The sequence below is a fragment of the Mesoplodon bidens genome (genome assembly GCF_964165515.1).
Source record: "Mesoplodon bidens genome assembly, chromosome: 2".
Classification (NCBI taxonomy): Eukaryota; Metazoa; Chordata; class Mammalia; order Artiodactyla; family Ziphiidae; genus Mesoplodon; species Mesoplodon bidens.
The window spans coordinates 167,297,989-167,316,833 of record NC_138177.1 but is presented as its reverse complement, the minus strand read 5'-3'; positions in this window follow the sequence as shown (position 1 = coordinate 167,316,833).

The following is an 18,845-nucleotide window of genomic DNA, read 5'->3' as shown; positions in this document are numbered from 1 at the left end:
TGCATAACCTTGACTCTAAAACCTATTAAAGACAGTATCAGAAATAAAAATTACATGCCAATGTCACTCATAAACATAGATGAAAAATCCTAAATAAAATACTAGCAAACCAGGGACTTCCCTGGTGGTCCAGTGGTTAAGAATCCATGCTCCCAATGCAGGGGGCCCGGGTTTGATCCCTGGTTGGGAACTAGATCTCTAATGCATGCTGCAACTAAGAGTTCGTATGCTGCAGCTAAGAAGAAGGCCGCATGCTGCAACGAAGATCCTGCATGCCACAAATAAGACCTGGTGCAGCCAAAATAAATAAATAAATATTTTAAAAAATACTAGGAATGAGCAATGAGTAATAAAAAGGGGGGGCTTCCCTGGTGGCGCAGTGGTTGAGAGTCCGCCTGCCGATGCAGGGGACACGGGTTCGTGCCCCGGTCCGGGAGGATCCCACATGCCGCGGAGCAGCTGGGCCCGTGAGCCATGGCTGCTGAGCCTGTGCGTCCGGAGCCTGTGCTCCGCAACGGGAGAGGCCACAACAGTGAGAGGCCTGCGTACCACAAAAAAAATAAATAAATAAATAAATTTTAAAAATAAATAAATAAATAAAAAGGGTAATAAATACACCAGAATCAACTTGTATTTATTCCAGGAATCCAAGATTGGTATAACATTAGAAAATCACTTAATATGCTTCATTACTTTAACAGATTAAAGAAGAAAAATAATATGGTTATTTCAGTAATACAGAAAAATCATTGATATGATTCAACATCCATTTATCATTTTTTTAAGTTAGCAAACTATAAGTAAAAGAGAAATTTCTCAGTTTGTTAAAGAGTATCTGGGAGAGAAAGAAAAAGAGGAAGAGAAGAAATAAACCCATATTATATCGAATATCATACTGAATGGTGAAACACTGAAAGCATTTGCTTTAAGATCATGAGCTAGATAAGGTCTCATTAGCACCCCTCTATCACTATACTGGAGTTCCTCACAATGCAGTTATGCAAAAAGTAGGACAAAAATATCCAAAATAGAAAGGAAGAAAAAGAATGCAATTATCATATATAGAAACAAAAAAATTGGGCTTCCCTGGTGGCGCAGTGGTTGAGAGTCTGCCTGCCGATGCAGGGGACATGGGTTCGTGCCCCGGTCCGGGAAGATCCCGCGTGCCGCGGAGCGGCTGGGCCCGTGAGCCATGGCCGCTGAGCCTGCGCGTCCGGAGCCTGTGCTCCGCGGCGGGAGAGGCCGCGGCAGTGAGAGGCCCGCATACCGCAAAAAAAAAAAAAAAAAAAAGAAACAAAAAAATTATATAAAAATTATTAGAATTAATAAAAGAGTGTCAAGAACAATTGCGGAATACAGAATCAATCTATAGGATTCAATTGCATTTCTAAACATCAGCAACACGATTTGAGAATGTAATTTTAAAAATACAATGCAATACAATACAATCAAAATTCACAATAGCATCAAAATATAAAGTATCCAGGACTAAATTGTACCAAAATTTTGCAAGCCCTTTGTATAAATAAGTGGAGAGAGATACTACCATGGATAGAAAGACACAATTTCAATATATATGTGTGTGTGTGTGTGTGTGTGTGTGTATAAGTTTTTCCTCAATTGATCAAACCCTCAGTAAAGTTCTTTTTGTGGAACATACGATCTGATTCTAAAACATAGGTGGGGCTTCCCTGGTGGCACAGTGGTTAAGAATCCACCTGCCAATGTGGGGGATGTGGGTTTGAGCCCTTGTCCAGGAAGATCCCACATGCCGCGGAGCAACTAAGCCTGTGTACCACAACTACTGAGCCTGCGCTCTAGGGCCTGCAAGCCACAACTACTGAAGCCTGTGTGCCTAGAGGCCACGCTCTGCAACAAGAGAAGCCACCGCAATGAGAAGCCCGCACACTGCAATGAAGAGTAGCCCCCTCTCACCACAACTAGAGGAAGCCCACGCACAGCAATGAAGACCCAACACAGCCAAAAATAAATAAATTAAAAAAATAAAACGTATGTGGAAGTACAAAACACAATGACACTTCAAAAGAAGAACAACATGGGAGCTTGTCTTTAAAGATATCAAAAATTAGGGGCTTCCCTGGTGGCGCAGTGGTTGAGAGTCCTCCTGCCGATGCAGGGGATGCGGGTTCGTGCCCCGGTCTGGGAAGATCCCACATGCTGCCGAGCAGCTGGGCCCATGAGCCATGGCCTCTGAGCCTGCACGTCTGGAGCCTGTGCTCCACAACAGGAGAGGCCACAACAGTGAGAGGCCCGCGTACCACAAAAAAAAAAAAAAAAAAAGATATCAAAAATTATTTTAAAGCTATTCATTATTAATACAATGATGTGTTGTCATGGGAATAGACAAAATGATCAATGGAAAGAATAGAAAGCCTAGGAATAGACACGCACATATATTGACGTATGAGTTATAACCAACTTAGCATTGTAGATGAGAAAAGGATGGACTCTTCAATACTTGTTGCTGGGCCACTTGGTTAAACATACAGGTGGGTGTATAAAGTTGAATCCTTACCTCACACCATATACTGAAATCAGTCCCAAGTAGATTAAAGACCTATAAAGCTTTTAAATAGACAAAAAAGAATAACTTTTTATGACTTTGGGATGGGGGAGGACTTCGTAAACTAAACATAAAAAACTTACCATAAAGGAAAAGAACGGTAAACTTAATTACATTAAAATAAGAACTTTTTCATCAAAGCACATCATAAAGAGAGTGAAAAAACAAGCCACAAAGTAGGAATAGAGCCATCCATAGTCAGAACCACATAAAGAACTCCTACAAACCAGGAAGTAAAAGACAAAACAAATTAATAGGCAAAGGATTTAAAGCAAGCATTTCACAGACGAAGAAACCAAATGACTAATAAACACGTAGACAACCAACCTCATTGGTAGTCAGGAAATACAGATTAAAACTGTAATGTGTTACCATATTCACAAAGTCAAAAGTCTAATCATATGGAAACAACCAGAAAGTCGATCAACTGTAGAATGCATAAACTGTGGAGTATTCATATGGCAGAGAAAATAAATGGATTACGATTACATGCAGCTACATGGCTGTATCTCAGGAACAAAACGTTGAGTACTAAAAACAAGTCACAGAAGATACAAGATTCCATTTTCATAAAGTTTAAAATGTGAAAAGCAGACAATACTCATTCTTAGAAACACATTCATCTTGTTAAACTACCTCGAGGAGGGAGGTGAAGAAATAAAACTGAGAGGGTGGCACACAAAGGACTTCAAAAATAATGGTAGTTATTTTTCTTAAACTGGGTGGTAGGTGATGGGGAGGGAGAGAGGAGGCGATGTTAGCTCATTGTTGGAGGGGTTGCAAGTCAGTCCCCACTGAGAGGAGGGATGAGGGGTCACGTGTTTCCTTCCCCAAGTGTGTTGGGAGACAGAGATGAGGAAAATTGGGAGAAAGATGCAGAGGAAGTGAGAGAGATAGAAGAGTCGGGGGCGACCAAAAGTCCAGAAGGCAGGTGGCAGGCGGGAGGGTGGGGAATGGAAAAGTCAGTGTTAACTTACCTGTTAGAGCCTTTTCTTTTTTTTTGCGTTTCCTTTTTTCTTTAAATTTTTATTGGAGTACTGTTGATTTACAATGTTGTGTTAGTTTCAGGCATACAGCAAAAAATTGCCTTAGAAATATTCCTGGGGACTTCCCTGGCAGTCCAGTGGTTAAGACTTGGTGCTTTCAATGCCATGGGCCAGGGTTTGATCCCTGGTCAGGTAACTAAGAACCCACAAGCTATTTGGCACAGCCAAACAAACAAACAAATGAACTCCTGGAACTATAAGCAATTATAGCAAAAATGCAGGATACAAGGTTAACATACTAAAGTTAATCACTTTCCTATATACGAGCAATGAACAAGTGCAATTTGAAATTAAAAGCCATACACCATTTACATTAGCACCATCCCCCAAAATGAAATAGGTTAAATATAACAAAATATAAACAGTGTCTATGGGAGAAAAACTATAAAACTCTGTTGAAAGGAATCAGAGAACTAAATAAATAGAGAGATATTGTTTGTTCAATACTGAAGGTAGTAAGACCCAATATTGTCAAGATATCAGTTCTTCCCAACTGGATCTATAGATTCAATGTAATCCCAATTAAAATCCTAGCAAGTTATTTTGTGGATATCAATAAAGTGATTCTAAAGTTTATGTGGAGAAGTGAAAGACACAGAATAGCCAACATAATTTTGAAGAAGAACAAAGTTAGAGGACTGACACTACCTGACTTCAAGACTTACTGTAAAGCTACAGTAATCAAGACACAGTGTGGTATTGGCAAAGGGATAGACAAATAGATCAGTGGAACAGGATATAGACTCCAGGGATAAACCCACGTAAATGTAGTCAAGTGATTGTTGACAATGGAGCAAAGGCAATAATGATGGAGCAAGGACAGTCTTTTCAACAAATGGTGCTGCAATTAAGAAAATATAGGGGCTTCCCTGGTGGCGCAGTGGTTGAGAGTCCGCCTGCCGATGCAGGGGACACGGGTTCGTGCCCTGGTCCAGGAAGATCCCACATGCCGCGGAGCGGCTGGGCCCGTGAGCCATGGCTGCTGAGCCTGCGCATGCAGAGCCTGTGCTCCGCAACGGGAGAGACCACAACAGTGAGAGGCCCGCGTACTGCAAAAAAAAAAAAAAAAGAAAAAAAAAGAAAATATATAAGCAAGCTACAGACTGGGGGAAAATATTTGCAAAACATCTACCTGACAAAGGACATCTATCTAGAGTATGTAAAGAATTCCTAAAATTCAATAATAGAACACAACTAATCCAATTTTTAAAGGACAAAAACATCATTTCAAAAAAAGAAGACATAAGAATAGACAGTAAGAACATGGAAACAGTGAATGATTTATTCACTGATTCTACAAACATTCACTGAATATTAAATATGAACTACATGAATAAAACAACAACTGTGCTCCCGAGGGCCTCACTGTTGGTAGGGGAGGCAACTAAACAGATTCGTTTTATACAAAATGGTGCTGGGGCTTCCCTGGTGGCACAGTGGTTGAGAGTCTGCCTGCTAATGCAGGGGACACGGGTTCGAGCCCTGGTCTGGGAGGATCCCACATGCCGTGGAGCGACTAGGCCCGTGAGCCACAACTACTGAGCCTGAGCGTCTGGAGCCTGTGCTCCGCAACGAGAGAGAGGCCGCGATAGTGAGAGGCCTGCACACCACGATGAAGAGTGGCCCCCACTTGCCACAATTAGAGAAAGCCCGCGTACAGAAAAGAAGACCTAACACAGCAAAAATAAATAAATAAATTACTAAACTCCTACCCCCAACATCTTCTTAAAAAAAAAAAAAAAGAGTCTGCCTGCCAATTCAGGGGACACGGGTTCGAGCCCTGGTCCAGGAAGATCCCACATGCCACAGAGCAACTAAGCCTGTGCGCCACAACTACTGAGCCTGTGCTCTAGAGCCCATGAGCCACAGCTACTGAGCCCACATGCCACAACTACTGAAGCCCACGCGCCTAGAGCCCGTGCTCTGCAACAAGGGAAGCCACCACAATAAGAAGCCCGCACACCTCAACGAAGAGTAGTCCCCACTCACCACAACTAAAGAAAGCCCACGTGCAACAATGAAGACCCAGCACAGCCAAAAATAAATAAATAAAAAAAATTTTTTAAATGGTGCTGGAACAACACTGAACATCCATCTGCAAAAAAAAATTAATCTAGACACAGACTTTATACCCTTCACAAAAATTAACTCAAAATGCATCATAGACTTAAGTGTAAAATGTAAAACTATAAAACTCCTAGAAGATAACATAGAAGAAAATCTAACTGACCTTGGGCATAGCATGATCCATGAAAAAAATAACTGACAAGCTGGAGCTCATTAAAATTAAAACCTTCTGCTCTGGAAAAGACTATCAAGAGAATAAGAAGACAAACCACATACTGGGAGAAAGTATTTGCAAAAGACACATCTGATAAAGGACTGTTACCCAAAATATACAAAGAATAATAAGAAACCCAATAATAAGAAAACAAATAATAAGAAAACAAATGACTTAACTAAAACTGGACAAAAGACCTAAACAGACATCTCACCAAAGAAGATTTATAGATGGCAAATAATCACATGAAAAGATGCTCAACATAATGTGTCATTAGGGAAATGTAAATTAAAACAACAAGATACCACTACACACCTATTCAAATGGCCAAATCCAAAACTCTAACACCACCAAATACTGGCAAGGATGTGGAGCAATAGGAACTCCCATATATTGCTGGTAAGAATGCAAAATGGTGCCGCCACTCTGTAAGACAGTTTGGCAGTTTCTTACAAAACTAAACATGCTCTTACCATATGATTCAGCAATCACACTCCTTGGTATTTACTCAAATGAACTGAAGACTTATATTCACACAAAAATCTGAACAGAAATGTTTATAGCAACTTCATCCATAATTGCTGAAACTTGGAAGAAACCAACATGTTCTTCAGTTAGTGAAAGATTCAGTAAACTGTGGTACATCCAGACAATGGACCATTAGCACTAAAAAGAAATGATCAAGCCATGAAAAGACATAGAGGAACCTTTAGTATTACTAACTGAAAGAAGCCAATCTGAGAAGGCTATATCCTGTATGATTCCAAAGATATGACATTATAGAAAAGGCAAAACTTCAGAGACAGGAAAAGGATCAGTGGTTTCCAAGGCTTAGGGGGGAGAGGTGGATGAATAGGTTTAACATAGAAGATTTTTAGGAGAGTGAAACTATTCTGTATTCTGTATGATACTACAATAGTGGGTATATGTCATTATACATTTGTTGAAACCATAGACTGCACAACACCAAGAGTAAATCTCAATGTAAATTATGGACTTTCGGTGATAATGATGTCAGTGTAGTTTCATCAGCTGTAACAAATGCACCACTGTGGTGCAGGATGTTGATAGTCAGGGAGGATGTGTGTATGTGGGGACAGGAGGCATATGGGAAATCTCTGTACCTTCCACTCAATTTTGCTGTGAACCTAAAAGTTCTCTAAAAATATTAAAAACTAAAAACATATTATGACCCATCAAATAAAATAGGAAATCATGATATAAATTAATAAATTGAAATTTTGACAAGGATTGGGATATTTACAGTTTCCAAGTAACTCCCCCCCCCAAAAAAAATATGTATTAATTCCAAGGAGAAAAAGAATAACCTGACAGTGGAGAAGTGGAAAAGTGGCTGACACGACCTGAATCAAGGGTTCAAAGTGCACTTCATCGGTAATGGAAAAAATCCAAATCACACCACCTAACAGAATGCACTGAGAAGAACCCCAGCATTGCTTCTGTGATATTCTGGCTAAATATGAAAAATCTGAGTCTAATCTTGAGGAAACACCAGAAAAAGCCAAATTGAGAGATGGGCTACAAAATAGCTGACCTACAATCTTCAAAAATGTCAAGATCATGAAAATTAAGGAAAGTCTGAGGAATTTTCCAGAATGAAAGAAAAAAGACATGATACTAAATGATTCTGAATTTTATCCTTTACTATAAAAGATATTGTTAGGGGCTTCCCTGGTGGCGCAGTGGTTGAGAGTCTGCCTGCCGATGCAGGGGACACGGGTTCGTGCCCCGGTCCGGGAAGATCCCACATGCCGCGGAGCACCTGGGCCCATGAGCCATGGCTGCTGAGCCTGTGCGTCGGGAGCCTGTGCTCCACAACAGGAGAGGCCACAACAGTGAGAGGCCCGCGTACCACAAAAAAAAAAAAAAAGATATTGTTGGGACCACTGGGAAAACTTGAATGGAGTCTGAAGACTAGACAGTAGTAACAAGTCAATGTTTATTTCCTGATTTTGATGGTTGTATTGTAGTTCTATAGAACTATCTTGTTTGTAGGAAATACACACTAAAGTATTGGCGGGTAATGGGGTACCATATTGGCAACCTACTCTCAAATGATTACAAGAAAAAGCTTTTTTGTACTATTCTTGCAACTTTGAGGTTTTTCTAATTTTTTTAATTGAAGTTTATCTTATATGATATCTGCATGCTGTAGAATGAAGTTGGACCCCTACCTCACACCATATACAAAAATTAATTCAAAATGGATCAATGACTTAAATATAAGAGCTAAAACCATAAACTCTTAGAAGGTAACATAGCAGTGAATTTTCACGACCTTAGATTTGGCAATGGATTCTTAGACATGACACCAAAAGAACAAGCAGCAAAAATAAAAATAAAGTGGACTTCATCAAATTTAAAACACTTGTGCATCAAAGGACATTACCAAGAGGGTGAAAAGGCAACCTAAAGAATCGGATAAAATATTTGCAAATTAGATATCTGATAAGGGTCTAGTATCCAGAATATATAAAGAACTGTGCAAATCAACAATAAAAAGAAAGCCCAAATTTAAATATGGGCAAAGTACTTGAATGGACATTTATTAAAAATATATACAACAGAGATTTTTCCAAAGAAGACATATGAATAGCCAATAGGCACATGAAAAACTGATCAGCATCACTAATCATCAGGGAAAGGCAAATCAAAACTAAAATAAGATATCACTTCAAACCTGTTAGAGTGGCTATCATCAAAAAGACAAGAGATAACAAGTGTTGGTGAGGATGTGGAGAAAAGGGAACCCTTGTGCACTGTTGCTGGGAATATAAATTGGTGCAGCCACCATGGAAAACAGTATGGTGGTTCCTCAAAAAGTTAAAAAATGGAACTTTATGATCTAGCATATGATCCAGCAATCCCACTTCTGGGTATATATCCAAAGGAAATGAAAGCAGGACAGAAAAGAGATATGTACACTCCCATGTTCATTCCAGCATTAATCACGATAGCCAAGATACGGAAACAACCTAAGTGTCCATCAAAAAATAAATGGATAAAGAAGATGTGGCATCTATGGAGAACAGTATGGAGGTTCCTTAAAAAACCAAAAATAGAACTACCATACCAGCAATCCCACTACTGGGCATATCCCTGAGAAAACCATAATTCAAAAAGAGTCATGTACCACAATGTTCATTGCAGCTCTATTTACAATAGCCAGGACATGGAAGCAACATAAGTATCCATCGACAGATGAACAGATAAAGAAGATGTGGCACATATATACAATGGAATATTACTCAGCTATAAAAGGAAACGAAATTGAGTTAGTTGTAGTGAGGTGGATGGACTTAGAGTCTGTCATACAGAGTGAAGTAAGTCAGAAAGAGAAAAACAAATACCATATGCTAACACATATATATGGAATCTAAAAAAAAAAAAGGTTCTGAAGAACCTAGGGGCAGGACAGGAATAAAGACACAGACGTAGAGAATGGACTTGAGGACACGGGGAGGGGGAAGGGTAAGCTGTGACAAAGTGAGAGAGTGGCATGGACACTACCAAATGTAAAATAGATAGCTAGTGGGGAAACAGCCACATAGCACAGGGAGATCAGCTCGGTGCTTTGTGACCACCTAGAGGGGTGGGATAGGGAGGGTGGGAGGGAGGGAGACACAAGAGGGAGGAGCAGATATATATACATATATTATAGCTGATTCACTTTGTTCTAAAGCAGAAAGTAACACACCATTGTAAAGCAATTATACTCCAACAAAGATATTTTTAAAAAAAGAAGATGTGGCATATATATGTGTGTGTGTGTGTGTGTGTGTGTGTGTGTGTAGTGGAATATTATTCAGCCATGAGAAAAAAGGAAATCCTGCCATTTGGGACAACACTGATGGCCCTTGAGGGCATTTATGCTGAATGAAATAAGCCAGACAGAGAAAGATAAATATTACATGGTATCACTTATATGTGAAATCTTTTTTAAAGATGTCAAACTCAGAAACAGAGAGTAGAAAAGTGATCGCCAGGGGCTGAGGGGTGGGGGAAAGGGAAAAGTTGGTAAAAAGCTACAAACTTTCAGCTGTAAGATGAATAAATTCTGAGGATCTAATGTAAACATTGTGACTCTAGTTGATAACACTGCATTGTATAATTGAAATCTGTTAAGAGAGTAGAGCTTAAACGTTTTCACCATAAATAAATAAATAAACAAACAAATAAATAAATAAATAAGGCAATGGATGTATTAATTACCTAAATGGGGGAAAATCCTTTCAAAATGTATACGTGTATCAAATTACCATGATGTACACTTCAAATACCTTACAATTATATATATCAGTTATACCTCAACAAAGCTGAAATAAATGAATGAATAGTTTATTTTAACCTTCTCATTTTGGGAAAAAAATGATGAAGAAGATATACAAGTGGCCAATAAGCACATGACAAGACGCTCAACATCACAAATCATTAGGGAAATGCAAATCAAAACCACACTGAGGTACCTCTTCACACCCACTAGAATGGCTCTATTTTTTTAATGGAAAATAACAAGTGATGGCAAGGGTGTGGAGAAATTGGAAACCTCATGTGTTGCTGGTGGGAATGTAAAATGGTACAGCTATTTTGGAAAACAGTTTGGCAGTTCCTCAAGATGGCCCATCAATTTCACTCCTAGGTATATACCCAGAAGAATAGCAAGCAAATACATGTTCATAGCAGCATTATTCACAAGAGCCAAAGGACATATGGAAAACAATCTGACATCCATCAAAGGCTGAACAGATAAACAAATTGTGGTATGTACAAACAATGGCATGTTATCCGCCCATAAAAGGGAATGGAGCACATTGTAGCATGAGTGAACCACAAAACATAATGCTAAGTGAAAAAAAGAAGACACAAAAGGCCACATGTTTATGGTTCCATTTATATGAAGAGTCCAGAACAGGCAAATCTATAGAGACAGAAAACAGATTAGTGGTCGCTAGGGCCTGGGGGGAAGGGGAATGGAGAGTGACTGTTTAATAGGCACGAGATTTCCTTGGGGGATGATGAAAATGTTTTGGAACTGGGTGGAAGTGATGCTTGCATAACACTGTAAATGAACTAAATGTCACTGAATTGTTTGTTTTAAAGTGATTGGTTTTATATTATGTGAATTTTGCCTTAATTTAAAAGAAAAAAAAAAAGTACTATCTTCCTTCCCTGAACCTCATCTTCTCATCCTATAGAGATAAAAATCCCTATAAACTTTTGGATTATAACCCATAGTATAAAATAATATCTGTGTGTCCATACTGATACAAATAAGTGATTGGATTAAAAATTAATAAATAGGGGAGAAGAGACATGTCTCCTATGCAAAAGAATTCCAAAGAATTTATGTAGACACTCACCCACCTCAGAGAGGTGGAGCTCAACTCCCCTCTCCTTAAGTATGGGCTGCGCACCTCGACTTCCTTCCAAAGAATAGAATATCAAAAGGGGTCAGAGGGAGCAACTTTACAGTGCAGAAATCTGAAAACACGACCTTAACCAAAGGATCAAGGGAACATCACAGTGAGAACTCATATTAGTGACATAGGCCCCCACACCATGTGAAGTGATGAGAAGGCAGCTTCATCTCTGTGGTCTTCCTCCCAAAACCATAACCCCGGTGTAGGCATGGAGAAAACATCAGATAATCCCTAATTGAGGGACAGTCTACAAAATACTGACCAATGAATGCTCCTCAATACTGTCGAGTTCAGACTTCCCTGGTGGTCAAGTGGTTAGGACTCCAAGCTCCCAATGCAGGGGGCCCGGGGTCAGTCCTTGGTCAGGGAACTAGATCCTGCATGCCACAACTAAAGATCCTGCATGCCACAGTGAAAATCCCACACATGGCAACAAAGATCCCACATGCTGCAACTAAGACCCAGCGCAGCCAAATAAATAAATAAATAATTTTTAAAAAAGACTGTCCAGGTCATCAGAAACAAGGAAAGTCTGAGAAACCATCACAGACCAGAGGAGGCCAAGGAGACCTGACAACTGAACACAATGGGGTGACCTCGATGGTGGGCGAAAACAGGAAACAGACCTTAGGGGGAAACTGGGGAACTTAGAATCAACCGTGGAGCTTAGTAAATAGTAGTGTACCAGAGCTGGTTCCTTAGTAGTGAAACATGGACCACACGAATGTAAGATGTTAACACTGGGGAAAACTGAATGGAGGGTATACAGGAACTCTTTGTACTATCCTTGCAACTTTTCTGTCAATCTATCAATAAAACTATTCTAAAATAAAAGCTTTATTTTAAAAAAAATAGGCAAGGGACAGTACAGTAAATATTAGTGCCATCATATACACATACATATGCATGTGTAATACACACATGTTTGCACATGCACTGAATGTTTCAGAAAGCATACTCTAGAAACCGATAACACCAGAGGCCTCTGAGAGGAACAAGGTGCTTGGAGGACAGGGAAAGGAGGACAAGCATACTTTTTCTACCTTTTGAATTTTGATACGAATGGTTAAAAAAACAAGTGTTCTGGGAATTTCCTGGTGGTCCAGTGGTTAGAACTCGGTGCTTTCACTGCCAGGGGTGCGGGTTCAATCCCTGGTCAGGGAATTAAGATCCCGAAAGCCACTTGGTGCAGCCAAAAAAAGTGTTCTGTGTTGGCTTCAGCACAGACTAAAATTAGAATGGTATGGAGAAGATGAACCTGGCCCAGTGCAAGGATGACACACAAATTCATGAACTGTTCCATATTCTTTAGTGTGCATAGAGTTTCAATTTCATAAGATGAAAAAGTTCTAGAGATTTGTTGCTCAACAATGTAAATATACTTAACACTAGTGAATTGTACACTTAGAAATGGTTAAGATGGCAAACATAATCTATGTGGCTTCACCACAATTTAAAAAATAGAGTGTTCTAAAGCAGAAGTGACAAAATGTTAATATCTGTTCAGAGATGGGTATCCAGTTTATCTTCTTAAGTATGTTCTGTAGTTTTCTTCATATTTGACTATTTTAAATCTTAGTCCAGGGTTCTGTGTATGCAAAGGCCCTGTGGCAGGATGAAGCATAGCCAGTGTGGGCTGGAGAGCAGGGAGCAAAGGACAAGGTGGCACAGGATGAGATAAGTAGGTGGGGACTCAATCACACAACCACTGGAGACAACGTCCTTCCCACACATTCCAGAGGCTCCCACCTGTGCCAGCCTAGACGTCAGGTCTGCTCCCTAGCACTAACAGGGCTCCTGAGTCTGCTTCCCAAATCACGTAGCGCCAGCCCCGGCCCAGCCCCCAGCTCTGCCCTGAACAGGACAAGCTCATGTTTCCCCATCCCCTCTAGGCTGCTTTTCCCCACAAGAGACGGTTCTGAGCCAACAGGTTTCTGTGGGCGGATGCCGCAGGGCAGGGTTCACACTGTCTCAGGTACCATCCTGGCCCTGCAGAGCAGGATCCTCGCCTGATCCTCCAACCTCCACATCAAAGAGGAGACATCTAAACCCCCACTAGCCGCCCACAGCACTCAGCCCAGCCCTGGTCCCGGGTGGCTCTCTTGGGGTACTTTTCACCCCTCGGATAGGAGGAGGGAGGTTGAGGCAGGACACGACAGTAGCGGGTTGGCACTTCTGTGCCCAGGAGAAGAGTCAAGCCATGGAGCGCAGCATCTTCCATGCGCAGGGCACTTTACAGTTCTCAGTGCACCGTGAAGGAGGCATGGTGGGTACTGGCATGCTTGTGAGAGGTCAGGAAAAGGAATCGATTGTACTGAAGTCACAGCTGGCCAGAGGGTCCAGACCCTCCAGCTCCCAAGAGCACAGGAGGCTTCCACCCCAGGAGTGACAGTCTGACAGCGAAGACACTGGGCGAGGCCTCCCAAAGGCACCACTTAGTAGCTGGGATCTTGGGCAGACCTCCTGATCATGACCTCCCTAGGGAGCCAAGTGCAGTGCCTGGCATGTCGTAAATATTCAGCAGTAGGTGGCTCTTCTAACCGTGATGCCCCAGAAACAACCCACTAGAGAGCTGTCACTAACAACCAACTCACCTACTCCAGAGGCCATCGCATGGGCTGAAATAGGAGGAGGGGTGAGGGCACCCGGGGGGAGAGCACCTGCCTGCCAGATAGACCCCCTGCCCCACACCCAGGCTCACCAGCTTTGCTGAGATTAAATGCAATCAGAGTCACAGAAGAGGCGGTGGGAACCAGGAGACCTGAGGGGTCCAGTCCCCACACTGATCATAATGTGCTGTGTTACTCTTGGCAAGTCACTTCCTCTCTGAGCCTCATGGGTTGTTTTCATCAGTAAAATGAAGAGTCTGGACATCAAGAAAGGCCCCTCAAAACTAAGGTCCTGTGAATGTATTTGATTTCCAAATTCCTTCTAAAATGGATAGGTAGATAAACATGGATGGATGGGTGTGCGGACTGGGGACGTGGATGAAAGATAGATAAAAACTGGTTGGTTATTATCTTCTTTTAAGGCTGACTCAAGAAAGGAAGAAAGGAAAGAAGGGAAGGAAGAAGGAAGGGAGGGAGGAAGGAAGGGGGAGAGAAAGAAAGAGAGAGAAAAAGGGGGCAAGGGAGCTAGCTGCTGCTCACTGCGCCCTCCCACATGCCATGTGTTGTTCAAAGCACTTACGTGGGGCTCTCCTGCCTCTTTGAGATGGTGGCAAGTGAAGAAATTCTTCAGAAATGATGAGGAGAAAAGGTCCAAAATTACTGCCAGAAACCAGCTATATCAATCAAGGTTCTCCAGAGAAACAGAACCCATAGGATGGATGGATGGATGGATGGATGGATGGGATGGATGGATGGATGGATGGATGGATGGATGGATGGATGGGTAGGTGGGTGGAAGGATGGGTGGATGGATGGGGGGATGGATGGATGGATGGATGGATGGGTGAATGGATGGGTGAATGGATGGATGGGTGGATGGATGGGGGATGGATGGGGGATGGATGGATGGATGGGTGGATGGATGGGGGGATGGATGGATGGGTGGATGGATGGTGGATGGATGGATGGATAGATGGGTGGATGGATGGATTTATCTTAAGGAATTGACTTACACAACTGTGAAGACCAGCAAGTCCAAAATCCTGTAAGCAGCAGGCTGGAATCTTCTAGCAGCGGGAAACTCAGGCAGAAGTTGACGTAACAGCCTTGAAGTAGAATTTCTTCTCTTGGAAACCTCAGGTTTTGCTCTTCAATTGATGGGATGGGGCCCACCCACGGTATCAAGGGTAACCTCCTTTACTTAAAGGCAACTGATTGTAGGTGTCAACTACAATCTCTTCAGAGCAACACCTAGATTAGCGTTTGATTAAACAACTAGGTACTATAGCCTAGCCAAGTTGACACATAGCATTGACCATCACCCCAGCTGACCCAGCCTCAACTGTGCTTCCCTTAACCTCTCTCCTATTTCCCCAACCCAGCCGAACCCAACTTCCCATTCTTATCTCAAAGAATTAACTTCCAGTCTGTGGCATTTTCACAGTCAAGATCTCCAGGGGCCTCACCCAGTAGGGTACTGTATTGGGATGGGAGCTGAACAGAACCAGAAAGATATTTCTATCAGGAACTTGGAACAAGAGACCCAGACTTGGCCAAATCAGCCAAAGAAACCTGAAAAAGAAAAGAAAAAACCTGCTCCCCAGATCAGCTGATCTCTCTCCGGGTTCTCGGTTTTTTCCTGCTCCATGGATTCCTTGGTATTCACTGTCTCTCATAAACATATTTCTGTGATATATACTGTAAATCTGCTTCATTTGAAATTCACAGTTAATGACCTATTCCCTCGGATTCAGGAAACAGAGTAAGGTTCCGGCTTTTAAAGGCCAGGAGTTTACTAGCCAGAATATGACAAGTATTACAAAGTATAGGCCTGCTCTAAAAGCACTTAAGAAACAGTCTCCATCAGAAATTTCAAGAATACCTTCAAATAACATCATTTATCTGCCAAAAGGCCAAGGGGGTGGGAAGCGATGGTGGGCAGGGAGTAAATGAGTATTTGATCAAATCCATACTCTCAACTCCCTGAGGAGGGGGATAGATATTTACTAACGCTTCTTGCTCTGGCAAGGTTTGTGTGCACATTTGTGCGGGCCGGGGGCCTGCAGAGCTGCAGATGGGTGCACACATGGGCACCAAAGACCCTTCCAGCCACCAACCCCCACGGCTGACAAAGCAAACTCCACCATGAGCTGAACTCTATGACAAGGAGGTAATTTAATAAAATGAGTATCCCCGTTTTCGGGTCGGCCCACTTAACTGAAATCCAAAGCCAGCTCTGGAGTCAACTGGGCTGTGGACGCATTGATCAGGCCCATCCACACTTTCTCATTTTCAATAGAGTCAGGGCTTAACCAGGTTAATTTCTGTTAAACACATTACCCAGGTACTCTCCTCTTACCAGCCCAGTGATTTTGTGTCAGGCCTGAAGGATTGTAATTGCAATCCAGTGAGACGCCAACTCAACAGGGTGATTTACTGAGGCCCACGGAGCCCAGGCCGGCCTCTACCTGCTGGCCGCTGGACGGGAACTTTCTTCCTTGAGTCTTGTCGTGATTAACGGCCTAGGGCCCGGAACGAGGTGTCACGTGAGAGGCTATCCCTGGGGAGAACAGGATGCTGCTTCTTTTGGACACACACTCCGTGCTTCTCTCCAAGGCTGGGGAGGGGGAGGGTGGGAATTGGCACGAGGGCCTCTGTTCCATGGAACAGGAACGCGGGAGGGGCTGGGCTTCGGGAACTGGTCATTCCAAGTCATGCCCGTTCCTCGGTGGAGTGTGACCCTCCTGTCACACAAGGGACATTCCCAGCCGTACTTTCCAGCCTCCTCTGGACCACAGGCCTCAGCAGGACAGGCCTAGTGCTTCCGCCTCAGACCCCACCTTCTCCCAGCTTCTCTCCCCTCTGCTCTCTTTGGGCCCGACTCCCAGGTGCTCCCATCCTGCTTTGTGATCGCTTCACCTGTGGCCTGAGCCACTCTCCTCACGTGTCCACTTCCCAGGCCCCTCAACTGGGGCATGACGAGGACACCTGCTTGTAGGGTCCTGGAGACAAAGCCTGGGGAGCAGCCCGCCCGGTGCCTGGTGCATGGTGAGCCTTCCGTCAATGTCAGGTGCTGTCATTTACCTTAAGAAGAGAAGCTGGAAAGGACAGACGAGAACCGGCGCTGGTGAGGATGGGGAGAAACTGGAGCCCTCCTCCCGCGCTGACGGGAATGTAAATGGTACAGCCCCCGCGGAAACAGTTTGGCAGTTTCCTAAAAAGTTAAATGTGTACGTACCGTATGACCCAGCAATGTTCACTCCTAGGTTTTTTTCACACCTGAGAGGAATGAAAACAGGTGTCCACACAAAGACTTGTGCACAAATGATCACAACAGCTTCATTCGTAATACCACAAAATTGGGAACAACCCAGATGCCCATCAGCAGATGAATGGATAAACTTGAGTGTGGTCTATCCACACAGCGGAGTGTTATTCCGCCATAAAAAGGAATGAAGAACTGAGACCTGCTACGACATGGATAATCCACAAAATCATTATGCCAACTGAAAAAAGGTGTACACAGAAGACCACATAGTGTATGATTCCACACATATGAAATGTCCAGAAAAGGCAAATCTTTAGAGACAGAAATTAGATTAGTGGTTGCCTGGAGCTCAGAAGTAGAGCAAGGATTAACTATAAATGGGCACTAGGGATCTTACTGAGGTGACAAAATGTCTAAAACTCAGTCGTGGTGATGGATGCACAACTCAGTGACTTTACTAAAAAGCATTGAACTATACACTTAAAATGAGTAAATTTTATGGAATGTAAATTATGCCTCATAAAGTTGTTTAAAAAGAGAGGATGAGAGCAGCTGGTACCTGCCACTTGTAATGAAGGTTGCTACCTTAATTTGATTTGGGTTTGTTTGTTCTTTGCTTGTTTGTTTTGCCAAAACAAGGTAACAAGCTTTTGTTGGGACTGAAAAAGCTCATATATGTGTCGTTATATGAGATACTGAACTAAATTTCCTAGTGCAGGGCCCAGCACAATGTTGGAAATGACAGCAGGCATCATTTATCATCTATGAGCTCTTTTTAACTGGAAAGGTCTCCTAGAAGAGGAAAGATTTAAGGGGATACAGTTGACCTTTGATAGTCACTACCTACCCTCTGGATGTTCAGCACATGAAATGCCTACAAAAGTCCATTGTCCATGGGAACGAATTAGATATTCAACCATGCGTACATTGCTTATTGATCATCTTCCACGCACACAAGTTACTGAATCTGGGCCTCAGTTTCTTCATCTGTAAAATGGGCTGATAGGCTTAATGTAAGGATTGCTTGAGTTAATATATGGAAAGTGCTTGGGCACATAGAAAGTGTCAGCCATGATTGTTACTTTGTAAACCAGGACCTTCTCCCCAGCCTAGGTTCAAGAGTGGCCTGGCTAATCAGTGGCTACTGCTGCTGGCTTCCAGGCTGTGCACCTCACATGCCCCCACACCTGTCCTTTGTAACCATATTTACTGCATCTGTGATGTCACTGCCGTTGTGTCATCATTTAGGCGATGGCTCTCTCTCTCCCACTGGAATGCAAGCTTCATCTGGGCAGGGACCAGGCCAGTTTCTGCTTACTACTGTGTCCCCATCTACCTAATACAAGAGCTAACAAGCTCACAATAATTACTTATGGAAGGAATTAAAAAGGAAGATGAGAGGCCTGCGTACTGCAAAAAAAAAAAAAAAAAAGGAAGATGAAGGGGGGAGGGAGGGAAGGAGGAAGGAGCCACTAGCGTTGGTAGGAACAGTCCTCCCAAGATCAATGTCATTATTACCAAGCAAATCTTCAATCCTAAGCCCAGGGTCTTCCCGTGCAGTGCCTGGAAGCATGGGGGGTGGGGAGGGGGCAGGAAAATAGGAATTTTAATCACGA